General features: G+C 36.6%; 1 long non-coding RNA gene across 1 annotated transcript in view; it reads left to right on the top strand.

The window, feature by feature from the left end:
• The first annotated feature begins 17,125 nt into the window (after positions 1–17,125).
• Positions 17,126–18,065, top strand: part of LOC128779284 (uncharacterized) — a 54,470-nt gene continuing 53,530 nt past the window's right edge. The window contains exon 1 of the long non-coding RNA XR_008425182.1: positions 17,126–17,232. This is a non-coding gene — a long non-coding RNA (uncharacterized lncRNA). The remainder of the gene's footprint in view (positions 17,233–18,065) is intronic.

Genomic DNA, 18,065 nt, shown 5'->3' with positions numbered 1-18,065 from the left:
TTTATTTCCCCAATCTCTTTGTTTTTTATTTTTCTCTTTAATGCAGTGACTAGGACTGCCAGTATAATGTTGAATAAAATTGTCAGGATGATTAAGTGAGTTTTATGTTGTTTAGCTCTGGCATTTTTGTATTCTTTTACATGTTTTTTGAAGTTTGTTCCATGTTTCACCTAAGTTCCTTGAAAACTGCAACATAATCATTAGCTCAAGGCTAATTTGACCCTACTGTTGAGATAGTCCAAGTTCATAACCCATTGCCTCATGCACTGATAGATTTCATCACTGTGGCTGTTGGGAGGGTACATTATTCCCAGCCCACTGTGATCTCTGGAATGGCTTCACCAGCCTCCACTAGTTTACATGCACTCGGCTGAAGACTCAAGAGAAATTCCTTGCACGTTTTCAGAATTCTTTCTCTCTCTTTATAGCACTCTCTTGTCTGTTAGTCTGCCCTATGGATTCTAGCTCCTTTGAGGCCCCTCCACTCTCAACTCCATCTCTTCAATCCAGGAGGGCTTTCAGGGTCTTTTTGGTCTCCGCCATCCTGTCTGGAGGCCTGAACTCTGCAGACAGAAGGCTGGGGCAGTGTCATGCCTCACTTTGTGTGTCTCCTTTTCCTCAGGGATCACTGCTCTGTCCTGAGACAACTTTTGTTTAATATCTGAAAACTTTGTTTCATGTGTTTTGTTCGTTTAGAAGTGTTTGTAGTGATTGGGTAAAGCTGGTTCCTATTATTCCATCATGGCCAGAAGCAAAAGTCTTAGGGGTATTTTGAGTTTATAAAATTTGTCAAAGTTGTTAGGACTCGTTTATTTGACTCATTCAGAAATGGAAACCCAATTCAACTTCCTGGAATAGCAGAAATATGAAAGAGCTCACCTAAGTGGAAAATAAAGTGAAGATGATAAAATGCAAAGGTTTAAACAGCATGATAAAAATGCATAGTCTCTTCCATCTCGTATTTGCTTGGCTTTATTTTCAGGAAACCTCTTTCCACAGAGTGAAAATATGGCAGCTTTAATATTATGTGAAACTCAGAGTGTTGATGTCAGAGGAAGGGTGAACAAACATCTTTTCTAATAACTCTGGTAACATTATTTAAGGGAATTCTGATTGGCCCAGTTTAACTTACATATGAGCTCTGAAGCAATCACTCTGGCCAAGTTTCACCCAGAAAGGTATACAAGTCAGCCACGGCAGGAATGTCAGGGATTGTGCAGGCTTATTTAGAGTGGGGAAGAAGCGACTCCACAAAACAAGAGATGCTGGGGAAATACCCAATGAATGTCCACTATATTTAGCTGGTAATATTGTTTAGGGCATGCATTAGTTATCCATCTCTATAATACACATTACTCCAAAATTTATGACCTTAAACCAACAAATATTATTTACTATGTCATAGATTCTGTTGGTCAGGAATTTTAAAGTCAGAGTCATCCTTGGCTAGGTGGTTCTGGCTCAGGAAGGTCTCTCTTGAAGTTGAAGTCAACTATTATTGGCCAGGGCTGCTGTCACCTGAAAGCTTGACTGGGGTGAAGTGTGGGCGGGATCTACTTCCAAGCTCACTCACTTGCTTGTTGGTAGGCTTAAGTTCTTTGTTGGCTGTTGGCTGGAAATCTCAGTTCGTCACCATGCAGGGCTTTCTCTAAGCTGCCCAAGGGCTCTCACTAGTGACAGCTTAATTCCCCAAGAGTGAATGACCTCAGAGAGAGGGCTTTTTGTACGTGAGATGGAAGCTGCAAGGTTTTTATAACCTATTATCACAAATGATATGATATCACTTCTGCCATATTCTACTCAAAGGGAAAGAGTTATGTTTCACTTATTGAAGGCAAGAAATATATAAAAAATTGTGAACATATTTTTTAAATTACCACACAACTTTTATGAGTAGAACTTATAACCTACAATAATCACAAGGACTTGTATTTTTTTTAATTGTTTCTTCACATTTGATTTCTCTGATTTGTGGTCTGAAAATTCAAATTATATTACTATCTCAAAAATACAATCATTTTTGGAAATACTCAATATAATAAATACATTTTTTCAGACCACAAATTTAACTGATTTGTGGTCTGAAAAAATTAGAATTATATTACTATCTCTAAAAGATAACCATCTTTAGAAATACTCCTAATATAATAAATATATATTTTATGGCGGTAATAATTAGTTGATATCTGGATTGCTTTAGGAATGAAAAGAAGTTCAAAGATATGCTGATAGACTATATTTCAATCATTGGGAACATTTAATACAAATTCAGAAAACCTATTAGAATGAAAAAAAAATAACTGCAACATTTTGTCTTCAGAGACTTAATATAAGCTTGTGTCTGTAAGCTTCAGTTGAGGTTACCGTCAAGTTCACTACAATATGAAGGAGATAAATACATGTGATACCTTGTATTCTATTTAAAGTTGTGGCCTATGGACACCCTCTTAGTTATATTTCACAAATAAGTTTCTACCTTGTGTAGACATTTCTGAAAATGTGGTGATACTTTTAGTAGGGTAATAGCATGACAGTTAATTAAAGTCACTATTTGTTACTTTACTTATTTCAAGTTGCTAACAGCTACCTTGACATTAATGTGCTACTTTTCTCAAACTTACTATGTTTACTGTAACAAAGAGGCAGAAAATATTTTAAAATACTTTTTCTTTCACTTGCTTTAATTCTAATTTTCCCTTGCAATGTGGAAATTTAATGCAAAAAAATATCTACATGAACAATAGCTGTGAACATTTCTTCAACTTTAAACACGAAGATTTCTTTTTAAACCTACTCTCATCAAAGATGTAGAAACAGTTCTAAGAGTACATAAGGTTGTATCAAAAGGAAGCTGCTTTTCCATCCTGGGCTTCCAGTGTTTCTGTTCTCTTGCCCAGAAAAAACAGTTCTCGCAGATTCCTGTGTACTTAAAGAGGCCAGCCTATGCATTTAGAGTGTTGGGCATGCATCTGTGTGCGAGAGTATATGTGCGTGGCTGTGCGTGGGTCCGTATTCATGCATATGTACGCTCTCTCCTTTTTCATTATGTCAGTGATTCCTAGGTTTAGCATGCCTCACCATCACCTGCAGGGCTTGTTAAAACACAGTTTCTTCAATGTACCACCCTTCAGAATTCCTAATTTACTAGGATAGGACTGAGACTTGAGAATTTGCCTTCTGACAAATTCTAGGTGATGCTGATGATGCTGGTTTGGGGATCACACTTTGGGAATCACTGAATTATGCAAATGTCAGAAACTTGCTTTGTTTCTTATATACTGAAGATTTGTTAATGCCAGTTTGAAAATGCACAGTTCTCTTTTTGACACTTGAACTCTAGGTGGCTAATTTGTTCTTACTGATGGATGATACTTAGATGGTTTCTAATGTTTGAGGTTTTAGTGAGAGCAGGTAAATTGGTTGATATTCACTTTCCAAAATGGACAATTAGCTTAATATACAGTTCACAAATCAATTCACAAAAAACAAATTAAAGTTCATTTTGTGGAATAACTAATTTGATGAATTTATCTATTATAGTCCTACCAGCAATGTTTTGATAGCTTTAAAAGAAATAAATAACAGACTTATGAGGATGCTCAATTTTAATTACTGGTGACATATACTTTTCTTAAAATTAAAGTTAGACTGAGGTTACTGGTGAAATTGGCTAGAGCATCATAAAACTGCTTACAATCCAGTGAAACAGAAATCAGTATATATTAAAAAATCTCCTCAATTCACGCTATTTTTCTAATCTAATTTTTGCCATGTTATAGATGATCATAATGTTTAAACTGCCAGTGACTTTATTCATATGCTTTGAATATAATTGTCTAGCTTTAAAAATTTTAACATATTGATTATCCCCTTGCAAATACCTTAAATAATATAGCAACTTTAATTTTATATGTCTAGCAAACAAAGGTAAGAGTGAATACTGTTAAAATTTTATTAATTTCTCAATTTAAGTTAAATTAAGAAATTAGAAATAGTTGAAGTAACCCTATCACACGTAAAATATTGAAATTTTGGTTTTGAGAAACCAGAATTTGAGTTGTGTTGACTTAGCAATTTGCAGAAAGATTACATTTGTAAGGTCAAAATCATTCAGAACACCAAGAAACAAAAGTGAGGTTCTCTGGGTGGAATGATATGATCAGTGACTTAAATTTGATACCTGTTAATCATAAGTGGAAAACTGAGGCTTTTACTTCTGCCTGGGATGTAAAAAGTTATAAAGAGTGCTAGTACACTAAAAATAAGAAAAAGTCAGGTAAACGGCAAAATCATAACTTTTTTTATTTTTTAGCTCATCAGAGAGCTGATATTGCAGGAAATCCAACCAGACATCCAAAGACAGGCAGAGTCCTCCAAGGGGGGACAAAGTGGGAGCACAGGCTTGTGTGTATTTGTGTGTGTGGGAGGAGCAGAGTGTGGGAGGAAGAGGTGTTGGGCCATCCAAGCCGTTAGGATTCAGTTGAATGTTTTCAATGATTTGCTAAAGGCCAAGGGAGAGGATTAAAACCTTGGGCTGCCTGGCTGGTGTGGCTCAGTGGATTGAATGCTGGCCTGTGAAACAAAGAGTGACCAGTTTGATTCCCAGTCAGGGCACATGCTTGGGTTGCAGGCTGGGCCCCCAGTAGGGGGTGCATGAGAAGTGACCAGACATTGATGTTTCTCTCTCCCTCTCTAAAAGTAAAAATAATGAAAAAAACCTTGGGAGTTATGAACAAAAATGGAGTCTGCATCTACTTGCTGATTGCATCTACTTGCAGGGTCTTCCCCACAGACCTCCCAGGGGTGCTCAGGAGGAAAATTAAAAGCTTGGAGCGAGAGTTGAGACTCGCTCAGCGGTAAGGCCTGCAGGATGGCAGTGACAGTGTCAGTGGGAAAGCATGGAGCCTCTCCCAGAACTTTCTCTCAAAGATTTAAGGTGATGGAGGAAGGCAAACAAATGCTGTTTTATGCAAGAAACAGGTGAACACCCACTGCAGCAAGGGAAAAGATTAAAAAAAAACCCCAACAACAATGTCCTTTCCCCCAAAGAAAGAACACCAACAAAGCCTTCTACCTTTGGGGAAAAGTCAGGGAAAATTATGAAGCATGGACTCTACACTAACACAGTAGGGTTATTTATATTTTCCTGTCTTTGGACAATAGGCAGGAAACTTCTGCAGACATGATTTACCAAATATTCAAGGCAGAGTTTGGCTGAAATGGGGGAAGGAGAGCATTGAGTATTAAAAAAGCCCTACTCCAGAGACCTCATTACTGGGTTTGCCGAAAACCAAGGCTTGACCAAGATCACCAAGAACCACCTTGCTTCCCCTGCCTCTGAGTAGTGAGCACCAGCTCTGATTCAGGAACAGAGAATGAAGAGAGGGCCCTGTGTGGTTCAGGGTCAGGGAAGACTGACGGTTGAGGACATAGCATAAATAAGCAAACAAATGGACAAAAATCCCCATGGCAATCCTGGTCCATCTCTACCCGCAAACACGTTAAAGGAAGTTGAAGCAAGTGGTACAGTGGAAGTTTCCAAAGTGATAATAAAACTCAAGCCTAGCTCAACTCCTGACCAGATCGACCGACTCTTCTTCCTTGTAACGTAGCAGGAAAAGAGGCACGTGTGCTTCCGAGCATAAATAGCATTTGCCTCAGTTTCTACTAGTCTACACAAGATGTATAGAAGTCAGTAAAAAATTATAAGTGCACGAAAAATTAATAAACAGCAATCTCCTCTCAAGAGACAACTAAAATGAAACTAGACTCAGAGATGGCCCAGATGTTAAAACTATCAGAGAGCGTCTTTGATGTAACTATGAGTAATACGTGAAAATTTCTACTGAAAAAACTAGACAATAGGATTTAACAGATGGAGAATTTCAGTAGAAAGATGTAAACTATAACAAAGAAAAAAATGTAAGTGCTAGAAACAATTTTTAAAAATGTGATAACAGAGATAAAAACGGCTTTGATGGGTTCACCAGTAGACTTGACATAGCTTAGGAACGAATCTGTTCGTTAAACATAGGTCAATAGGAACACCCAAACTGAAATGCAAGAGAAAATAAAAGTAAGAAAAAACATATCAAGGCATCCAAGAGCAGTGGGACAATATCAGTTTATACCCTATCTGAAATTGGAATCTCCCATGAAAAATAGACTTTCTATTTGAAACTTTCTTTTTACTAATAAATCACTTAATGCTATAAATTTCTCTCTTGACAGTGACTTAACTGCCTCTCACAAGTTTTTATATGCTGCAACTTTATTAATCAATGCACCTTTTAATTTGCCTTGTGACTTCTTTAGCCCATAGATTATTTAGAAGTGTGTCGTTTAGTTTTCAAATATTTGGAAATTTTTTTGTTATCTTCCTGTTATTGATTTCTGGTTTGATTCCATTGTGGTCAGAAAATATACTCTGTATTTCTTTTTTAATTACCTGAAGATTTATGTAAGGCCCAGGACGTAGTCTTTCTTGGTGTATGTTCCATAGACACTTGAAAAAAATGGCTGTTCTACCGTTGTTGGCTGGAATATTGTATTAATGTCAATTAAATCATCTTGAGTGATGATGGTGTTATTTTATATTCCTGATGACTTTCTGCCTGGTATTCTGTTGTTTGTTGACATCTCCTACTACAATTATGGGTGTCTATTTCTTCTTTCAGTTCTATATATTTTTGCTTCACACGTTATTAATTTCTGTTGCTTGGTGCACACACATTTAGGATTGCTGTGTTGGCTTGGAGAGTGGGCTCTTCTATCATTATACAATGTCGCTCTGTCCCTGGTACTTTTCTTTGCTCTGAAGTCAACCTTATCTGATATTAGTATGCTCAAAATATACTCACGCTTTCGTTTGACTAAAATATTAACATGACATATATATATATATATATATATATATATATATATATATATTCATCCCTTTCCTTTTAATTTGAATTGTTTTTCCCAAGTGGTTAGGTTGCCATTTCTCTTTCACTACCTTCCAAATTTATTATAATGTTTTGGCATCAATTTATCTGGCCTTATCCTGCATGAGGTTTGTGCAGATTCTTGAATCTGTAGTTTATTTATTTTTTGCCATATTGGGAAAGTTTTCAGCCATTGTGTCTTTGAGTATATTTTTAGTCCTATCCTCTTTCTCCTCTCCTTCCTACACTCTGATAACACTTAGATCTTTAGTTAGTTCTTTGTTTTTAGTCTACTAGTTATTCAGATTGGATAGTTTCTATTGTTGGATTTTCTAGTTCACTTATTCTTTCTCCCTTTTTTTCTACTTTTCCCTCGATCTCATATACTGAGCTCTTTATTTAGGTTATTGCATTTTTCAGTTTTAAAATGTCCCTTTGGTTGTTCCTTATGTATTTTATTTCTTTGCTGAGACTTTATATGTCTTTGCTGGGGTTTCCTATGTTTTCATTGTTTCCGTAATTGCTTATTGAAGCATTCTTATCATGACAGCCTAAAAATCGTTGTCAGATAATTCTAGCAACTCTGTCATCTTGGTCTTGGCATCTATCGATTCTTCTTTCATTCAGTTTGAGATCTTTCTGGTTCTTGGTATAAGAACTGACTTTTGATTGACATCTGGACATTTTTGTGTTATGTTGTGAGACCATATCTTATTTAAAACTCTTTTAGCTGGATTTATGTGACACTGTTCTAGCAGGAAAAGACCTGCCTTGCTACTGCCACATGGAAAATAAGTACCAGTTCCTTAAGACAGTTGCTGCGCTGACACATGGCGGGGTCCTTATTGCTTCTAGGCAGGGCTGGGAGTCTGGGAGTCCCAGCTCCCCACGTGGGCTCACTGACACTGCAGCAGGTGGCCTTGTTACTCGGCTGGCAGAGACGAGCGGCTTGGCTCCCTACTTGGCTGTCTCTGAAACCATTCTGGCAGGGAGAGGGTTGAGGTATCTTATTAAACCCTCAGCTGGCCTTTGCCAGCATGAGTGGAGTGAAACCATAGGTTTTTGGAAAGAAAAAGTTATTTTCTAAAAGTTTTTTGCCTCTCTAGGCTGCCCTTTTTCTGGTTCCTTTGGCTGGAGAGGCTTTTGTTGGTGCTTTTTTTTTTTACATGTGTCTGTTAGTATTTCCAGTTTGCCGGCTTTTTCAGCTCCGAGTCTGGGGTATATTAGGCAAATAAGGAAGCCTAAGGAACTCACCACTGTGTCTTTTTTGTTTCTACTCTTTAGACTCATCTAATATTTGTTTTATATGTAACCTAGGGTTTTGAGTTGTACTTACCTAAAGGAATAAAGTATGTCTATTCTCTCTTCCTGGAAACAGAAGTCCTATTTTTTTGTTTACTTCTTATTCACTAATGTTCTGTCTTTATTCTTTTCTTACCTTCTAAATTAGCATAATACTTTTTCCTGATAGACTTTCAAGTATAAAATATGTTCCATTAGGATAAAATTATGTGAGAGAGATGGGATAGAGATATGAGTTCAAGGAGAAAAAGGCTAGATGTTAAATTTATGAATGTTAAAGAAAAGATTGATTATGCACTTAAAAATAAATGATGGTTGGTAGAGGTATATTATTGGATTTATATTCCTTAAACACATTTAAAAAGAGAGATTTAACTGTTTTATTTAAGATGTTATATTTATATTAAACTGGGAATCACATCTTTGGAACTATAAAAACATCTGATTAATGATGGTAGTCAACTTAAAAATGGGTAAGAAGGTACAGAGTTCTCAAAAATATTAAGAAAATATGTCAGCAAAAAAGGTCGAGTCCATTGCTCTGGGATGTGAGCCTCAGTGTGAGATTGCTTGGTTCTGTGTGTGAAGAGTGTCAGAGGATGTGAGATGACTTTCCAGAGCGGTCACGACTATTTACATCCCCATTGGCAGTGCGTGACAGTGCCCTTGCCAGCCCGATATTATCAGATATATACATTTTTGTTACTACTATCAGAATAAACTGTTGTTTCATTATGGTTTTAATTTACCTTTCCCTGATTGTTGATGAGGTTGAGCATCTTTCAATGGCTTATTTCCATATTGATTTTCTCTTCATTTAAGAGGCTGGTATTGCCAATACTTAAGTTTTCCCAGCATTTTCTAGTGGGTTAATTATAATTTTCATCTTGACTTGGAGGCATTCTTTATGTATTTACTAATCTTATGTCAGTTATGTGGTACAATTAACTTCTCATAGCTTGTGGGTTATATATCCACTGTTGTTAGGGTGTTTTTGATAAATATATGATTTCAGTGTTAATAAAGCAATATGTACTAGCCTTTTTTCCTTTAAAGTTTGCATTTTATTTTCTTGTTTGAAAAATTTCTTCCTTACTTCTAGGTCATAAAGATATTCTGTTTTTAACAATACTTCTGAAAGTTTTTGTAGCTTTGATGTTCACATTTAAATCTTTAATTCACCTGAAATTGATTTTTGTGAAAGAGATAACAAGATTCGGATTTCACTTTTCCTTTATAAAATTGTGTGAACACAATTTAAAAAATAACTCTCCTCTCAGCCCCATACTGTTAATGTCACCTCCATCGAAAGTTAGTTTCCCTGTGTTCATGGGGCTGGTTCTGGGCTCAGTCTCTCTTCCTCTCTCTCTCTTGCTCTTTCTCTGTCTCTCTCTGAGTCACCACCATACAGTTTTACTTACTATAGCTTAAAAGACATTTTGACATAATAATACATCTTGTAGTTCTTCTGATCTTCCCAAACATGCTTAAATGACAGTAGCCTTTTTGTTTGAAGATTTTTTGCTCATCTCTAGTGCTTGTTACTATTATTTAAATATTACTAATTTTTTAATGACTGGAGGATTTTAGGTCTGCTGTAACAAAATGAACAGTAGGGAGGAGAAACCAGCCTGCAGTCTGGGCTATGAGGAAATCTCTCTGGCTCTCAGTACAGTTCTATAGGACAAAAATGTGTGTGTGTGTGTGTTTTATCTTTGTCTTATTTTAACCTGACCGAGACTGGGATTGTAGGTTGTACTTACCTACTCATGGTTTCTATCTCGCTACAGTAATCATAAAGACTGCATCTGTGTATTTCTTCAGTTATTTTAGTTTTCCCTGCCAATTTGTATTTTCAAACAATGTAGCAAAAAGCTCCTGCAACTGGTTCCATCCCCTCTGTTGCTCACGTTCCAAATCAGGGCGGTTTGACTTTTTTGTCACGTCTCTGCCTGACATCTTCAGTGGTAAGCAGCTTGTGTGTCTTTTTTCCTTCACGTTGGTCCGATTTTCATTCCACTTAGTCGTCCTTTGCTTATTTGGAAGTAGATGTCCAGGGTATTTGTTAGTATCAGTGAAGACGATTTCCATTTTATTTCCTTGCTCTCCTTGCTTTGGGTTGATTTCAGCGAATAGGTTTTTAACCACTTAATTTGAAGTCTCAGCTTGACATTTCAAGTTACTGAAATAATTTATATATCAGGTTTTATCTTTGATCAATATCGAATTCTACAGACTGTTTTTGGCATGAGAAGAAAACTTTTAGTATTACGCAGACCACAGAAAACTTGTAATAGACCACATGATGCAATCAAGAGTGTAAGATAAAAAAGTATTTTTACAGATTTAAATTATAAAGTGTTTTGGCAAGAAGGTATACTTGCATATTATATTTTTAAAGTTCTTGAATATGTCCTAATACATTCATTAACATATGCATTAGAAAGAAACAATTCAATTGATGATCTCTTGTTTTGTCTGTGGCAGCATGAGGTAAGGGGAAAGTATTTATTAAGTGTGTACCATAAGTCTAGTGCTGCGCATAAAGTCAGCCAGAAACTGACTTTTTAGCACTAAGAAGAATTTTTTAACTGTGGCTAACACATTGAGAACTCCGAAAGAGGTACCAAAGATTACCTTTTAATATTTTGACATATTTAGCTTAAAAGTGATCATGAGTCGGAATCAAACAGTAGATGTGGGTTAACCCACTGATACGTCGTCTCATCGCAACTCCTTATTTAAAATGCTGCTCATTTTACAGGGATCTAATTCTAGAAAAGAGGGGGATTTCAGGGAATTCTGGCTCTTTTATTCTTATTGAGTCCTAAATTTAAAAATTACTGCTCAGTCTCTTGGTCAGCTCCTTAGGGTGGGTAAAAGCCTCCTGAATGTGAGGTTTTCTTTCTCTGGATTTCTGTGTTGCCCGCATCTTGGCTCAGGTAACTAACCTATTGTCTTCAGTGGCAGCTGTGAAATGGAGCCTGAAAATTAATGTATTCCTAATAATAAAGACTCCCCCCAAATTCTTGAACCTAATCTTCTTTCTAGACAGTAATAATTTGTTCCAAAATAGATTATTTACTTTAAAATGCTATAAAGTAAAAATCTCTAAAAGTTATAATTAGGCTTAACAAAAGGTACAATATTTAATTTTGGTGTAACAAATATCGATTAATTCTTATTAAAATGTCAAGTACTGGGGTTTGCAATAAATAAAACAAAGCTTGTCCCAGCTTTCATATATTTTTTTCATATGACTTAGTTGTAATTTCACAGCTCCTAATAGAACTTTATCAGTTTTCATCAAGCCCAATTACCGGTAACTTAATAAACTTTGGGATTTCTTATAAAACTAAAACACGTTCCTCTTTGAACTTATAAAAATAGTATCAGAGAGTCTAATCTCTTTATGAAAATTAGTTGGTTACATCACTGAAGGATGGGGCAGCTTAAACTGGTACAAAGTTGCCTGCTGTAGGTTCTGAAACTCAGCATGTTAACACAGTTATATTCTTGCTTTTATCTTAAGGCTGTTCGTACTTTTGTGCAGCTACCGGAAAATAGGCCTTTATCAGTTCTAATTCTGGGGAGCTGGGTGGGGGGACGGGGGACAAGAGGCAGATATATTTAAGGAGGCCGAATGAAGAAGTGAAAAGAGCGTACACATGGAGTCAGCCAAGGACTGGAATCCTTGCCCAGCCACTTACAGAATAAATTAGAACAAGTTATTTAAGCTCTCAGAGCCTCAGTTTATTTCTCTATAATTTACGAATTGTAATACTTCTTCAGCGTGCTTTGAGAGCACCGAGCAATATAATGTGCATGAATACCTCGCACATGGCAGTTGTTATAAATGTAACGCAGCCACTACCTCCTTCTGGGCCCCCGTAGACCCGAGGCAGTGCCAAATCACAAGTTCCAGACAAAACAGAGAGAAAAGCTGCTTTTTCCTTCCTCTCATCCCAAAACCTATTTTCTGGCCTTTACATTATGGTAACAGACAAAAGACTTTATTGCACTCTCCACCAAGGAAAAGCATTAAAATCATCTCCAGTAAATTAAATGATAAACCTGCTTCTCCCTGGGAAATGAAACTTGTGGATAGGAGGTCCATTTCTCCTGCTATGAAAAGAATAATAATAGCTCTTGGTTGTTTAAGATGAAAGGGTACATTTCCTGTGACATTTATTCTGATACTAAAAGGCTGTGGGTAACTCTTACGGGAGTCAGGCAAACGACGCAGACAAGGAAAAGCTCTGTTTGGTCCGAACAGTTCGAGATTCTGTAACCTAATACTGATGTAGCAAGAGCTAGTTCATCACAATTCAGCTAAACAAATAGGTAATCTGTGAATAAAAGATGAATCTGATGTAATTGGTGATTTTACATTCAAATATATAATACAGGTTGGAAGGAGATTTATACTATATCATATTTTACTTTGGGAAAACTGAGTTTGAACAAGTTGGTCTCAATATGAGCCCTGAATATCATGCTGGTTTATCTAATTTCAAGTAAAATTACTGACTCAAATTTATTGGAGGAAATTACTTTCCACACCATGAAATCTTTTCAGACTATTGTTCAAATAAACTCAAACATGGAAAATCTTTTTCAAAAGAACTGAACAAAGTGCTGGAGAACAAATTAATATTTTTTCTAGATTAAATCCTTTAATGGATTTACCTTTAAAAAGAATTTGATTACACTTATATATAACACTGTAATAAAAGAGTTCAACTTAGTTCTTATGAGAATCGAATGATGGAGGTTAAAAAGCCATAGATATTTTTGACAAGTGTTTGGAGTGAATATTGGCATAAAATTCTTATTGCTGTTTTCTGCCTTTGGTCTGACTTTGTGGGTAACCTTTTCTGTGACTCACCGTGGCTTTGGAGTGAAATCTGGCTATCATATGCTCTCATGCTCAAAATCCCTAGACCCCACAGAGATGACTGATTTTAAAATCTGACAGCTATGAGTTTAAATTTAGGCTCCATTGTTTGTTAGTTGTGCTACCTTAAGATTAATTTTCAGCGTTAATCACTGTTATTTCAGATTTTTGGGGGGGTCAGAGTAATATGTTTAAATGTTTTGCATACATGTAAATATGAATGCATAATAAACATAGCGTGAAAATGGGGTAGTTCTATACATGTAGTTTTTGCACCTTCTTTTTTCATAATAATACTTATAAACATTTATCTCACTAAACATTTTTCTATTGCATTATTTCATTTTTAAAATTTTATTTTAAATTAAAGTTTGTATTTAATATTATTTTGATTTAGTTTCGGGTGTACAGCCTGGTGGTTAGACAATCCTACACTTTACAAAGTGCTCCCTCCTGACACCATACATAGTTGTTAACGACTTTCCTTATGCTGTACCTTTCATCCCTGTGCCTATGTTGTAACTACCAATTTGTACTTCCCAATCCCTTCACCTTTTCCACCCAGTCCCCCCTCCCTTCTCTCCTCTGGTGACCAGCTATCAGCTGTCTGTGTCTATGAGTCTGTTTCAATTTTGTTTGCTCATTTATTTGTTATTTAGATTCCACATATAAGTGAAATCATATGGTATTTGTCTTTCTCTGACTGACTTATTTCAGATAGCATAATACCCTCTAGGTCCATCCATACTGTCACAACCGATAGCACGAGACATGCTTTTTAATGCTGAGTAATATTCCACTGTATATATGTACCACCACTTTTAATCCACTTGTCCATTGGTGGGCACTTGGATTGCTACCAAATCTTGGCTACTGTAAATAATGCTGCAATTAACATAGGGGTGCATGTATTCTTTCATCTATTACATTATTTTTAATAGCTAATAATGTTTTACCACTGTATAGATGTATCATGATTTACTTGGCTGATTCCTTATTTTTGGGCATCCAGGTAATTTTGTTCTTTCTTTTTTCCTTCAGCTTTATTGAGATATAATTGACATATAATACTGTGTATGTTTATAGTATACATGTGTTGATTTCATATATGTGTATATTGCAAAGATGATTAACAAAATAAGGTTAATTAGTGCATCTATCACCTCATGTATATCCTTTTTTTTTTTTTTTGGTGATAGTGAGAACTTTTAAAATCCACTCTCTCAGCAATCTTTAAATATACAATCTGATATTGTTAAGCATGATCACCATGCTGTATGTTACATCACCGGAACTTATTCGTATTGTAATTGGAAGGTTGTACCTTTTCATCACCTTCATGCATTTCTCACACCCATACCTCTCATCCCGGCAACCACCAACCTCTTTCCATTTGCTTTTAGATTCCACATATAGGTGAGATCATGTAATGTTTATCCATTCATCTGTCAATAAACACTTAGGTTGATTCCATGTCTTGGCTCTTGTAAATGATGCTGCAATGAGTGTGGAGGAGAGATATTTCAAAATAGTGATTTCTTTTCCTTTAGGTATCTTCCCGGAAGTGGGATTGCTGGATCATATGGTAATTCTATTTTTCATTGTTTGAGGAAACTCCATACTGAATCAGCCTCCAATATACAATGATTTTTTCTCTCATAACCTGGATTCATGGGGTGCAGGAATCAAGAGATGGACATGGGAGTGGCACCACTCACTATTACCCTTAGTGAATCTTAGCAACATTTTTGCTTTCAGTTCTCTTGACCGTATGGTCTGCTGGCCTAGAGGTCTTGATGCTAGAGGTAGGAATGCTTCTATCTGGAGACGCCACAATGTCTCCACTGAGCTGGACGCTACTACTGCCACCCTGCTGGCTGCTTTGGGATCCTCATTCCTCTGAATCACTAGGCAAAGAAGGGAGAAATTGTGCTGCCAGGGATACTGCTCCTGACTGTCAGGGAAAATTGGACTCCTCCACAATGGAGGTGAGAAAGGATGCAGAATATCCCTTAGGGCATTTCTTAGTATTGTCATGCCCTGTAATTAAGGTCAATGGAAAACTATAAAAACCCAATCCAGGTAACACTACTAATTGCCCTGACCCTTCTGGAATGAGGGTTTAGGCCACCTCACCAGGTGAAGAACCACAACCACCTGAGGTGCTTGCTGAAGGCAGGGGGGGCACAGTGAAAAAGTTAGTTCTGCTGCATACATTAAGCATAGACAATAATAATAAACAAATAAATAAAACGCACAGAAATGTATGTCTTTGTTTTCTTTATTCCCTTATTCCCGTATGTAAAATAACACTGGTTTTAAATATTGTCAATTTTATATCAGAGTATTTAAGTTATGGAATTTCAAGGAGAAGATTAAATATCACTGAAGAATTTCATCTCTTCTGGGGAAGATGTTTGTGTTTTTGGTTGTACATGGGATGGCTGTGTCATGTTAGGTGGAATTACAATGTTGTTGCTTTTACTTCAAAATTAAATACAGTTTAAGAATTGAACAACAATAAAAAAAGTGAAGCAAAACTAAATAGCAATAATGTAAAAAAAATTAAGGGTGCTCAGTTTGATTTGGGTTGCGGATAAGCAAGAGATAACTTTTTAGTGTAGTTTGTCCCAGATATTACATGGGACATACTTATGCTAAAAACCTACTCCTTGTTTGTCTGAAATTCAAATTGCAATGTGTATCCTGTATTTAATTTAGCAACACCCATGAAAACAGGAATTCCTTTCAAAACATAGTTATTAACAGAATTTACATTTTAGTGTTTTGTACTCCCTAATAAAATAAAGTACCTAGAACAGTTATTTTTTTAAGTGTAGTTCCCTGAGTAGGTGCATTACTATCTGAAATGCATCATCTGAGAACTTGTTAAAAATGCACATGCTTGGAATCCACCCCATAGCTACTAAATGAGAGATGCTGGAGACAGGGCCCCCAAATCTGTGCTTTAATGAGATTTCCAGGTCATTCTGACCCACGAGTTATAATAGGAAGAATAATTTTCCTCCAAAGATATCTATGTCCTAATGCTTTGAACCTGTGAATTTCATCAGTTGCGTGACATAGGGGAATTAAGATTACAGAGGAAATTTGGGTTGCTAATCAGCCACTCTTACAATAGGGAGTGTATCCTGTGTTTTCCAGGTGGGACCAATGTAATCACAAGGGTCTTTAAAAGAGACATCCGTGGAAGATATGAAATGGTAAGAGGGCACAGGGAGATGCAACATTGCTGCTTTGAAGGTGGGGGAAGAGGCCAGGAGCAAGGAACGTGGGTGGCCTCCAGCAACCGGGAAAGGCAAGGAAGCAAATCCTCCCCTAGAGCCCCAGAAGAAAATGCAGCCCAGGTGACAGCTGGATCTAGGTCAGTGAGACTCTGTTTGGGCTTTTAACCTATGGAACTGTAAGACAAGTTGTTGTTAAGCCCTTAAATTTGGGGTCATTTACTACAGCAGTGATAGTAAACTAATTGAGTGGTAATCATCAATGCCTGCAAGAACCACCAGATAAAACGCAACACTCCAATTTGGTAAAGGGACTGGGCTGAGAGATAACATCAAATCCTTCAAAAAAAAAAGGGTGCCAAGTTGACAGGGAGTGGCTTTATGAGGATTAATTTTGTGTGTTAACTTGACAGGGCCTTGGGGTGCTCAGGTCAATCACCATCTCTGAGTGTGTTTGTAAGGGTGTTTCTGCATGGCATTAGCATGTGAATCTATAGACTGAGTAAAGCGATTGCCCTCTGCAGTACGGGTGGGGTCCATCCAACCAGGCGAGGATTGAATGACACAAAGGCTAAGGAAGGGGAAACTCCGTAGTTCTTTGTCTGACCTTCAGAACTGAAATGTACATTTTCCTCTTGCCCTTGGACTGGGACGTTTACAATTCTCAGGTCTTTGGACTCAGAGTAAAAGTTGCTCTACTGGCTCTTCTGGTTTTGAGACCTTTGGACTTGGACAGAAACTACCCCAGTGGTTCTCTTGGTTTCTCAGGGCTTCTACCTCAGTCTGGAGCTCTGTCATTGACTCTGCTGGGTTTCTACTGTGCTGACTGCAGACCGTGGGACTCCCTAGCCTCCGTCATCATGTGAGCCAATTCCTTATAATAAATCTCTTTATGTGCACACATATAAAATATATATCATCAACAAATATGTGAAATTAGATTATAATGGTAAAATGTGTACTTATAAAATAATTATATATAATATGTATTACATGTAGTACATTATATGTTTTATTTTAAAACGTCTCTCTATATGTATATGTGTTTATTTGTTTTTTAAGATGTTATATTAGTTCTGTTTCTCTGGAGAACCTTGACTAATACAGTATATTTTTATGGATTACATTATAAACTCTTTTATGTTACATATCATATAACTCTTTCTGTTTCCTGCATTAGCTCAGTTCCTTATAATAAATCTGGGCTGAAAACTTTTGTTGACACTATCATTTTTGTAATTGGATAGGAGCCACCTTAGAGTTTGACTTTATACTGTCTCTAACTGTGTATTTGTTGAATATGTAGTGTCAATGAACTTTGTAAGCTTCCTTAGGTACATTAAAAGTAATTGATTATACTCTAGACAACAGATGTGCTGGTGGGAAATCCTATCTACTCAATAAAGCCAGGGGTTTCATTAAGCAATATTCTATTGGTTCAGTTCTAGTCACATTATCACTTGAAAGTAAAAGAGCCAGCATTTCTTTCGATGCACGCAGTCTGCCCATGTTAAATATTCCCCTAATTTGGAATGCTTCCTCTCAGGCCAAATTAACACGTTTTGTGTTGAGAAATCAAAATCTATATGGTACTTATGGAACTGCTGCTTTGGATATTTACCTTGTTATCCATATAGAGGTCATTGCTATGCTTTAGGCATTTTAGGTCAAATTCTTTGTTTCAAATATTAAAAA

The sequence above is a fragment of the Desmodus rotundus genome, chromosome 9, assembly GCF_022682495.2.
Source record: "Desmodus rotundus isolate HL8 chromosome 9, HLdesRot8A.1, whole genome shotgun sequence".
Taxonomy (NCBI): Eukaryota; Metazoa; Chordata; class Mammalia; order Chiroptera; family Phyllostomidae; genus Desmodus; species Desmodus rotundus.
This window is presented reverse-complemented; position numbering and strand designations above follow the sequence as displayed.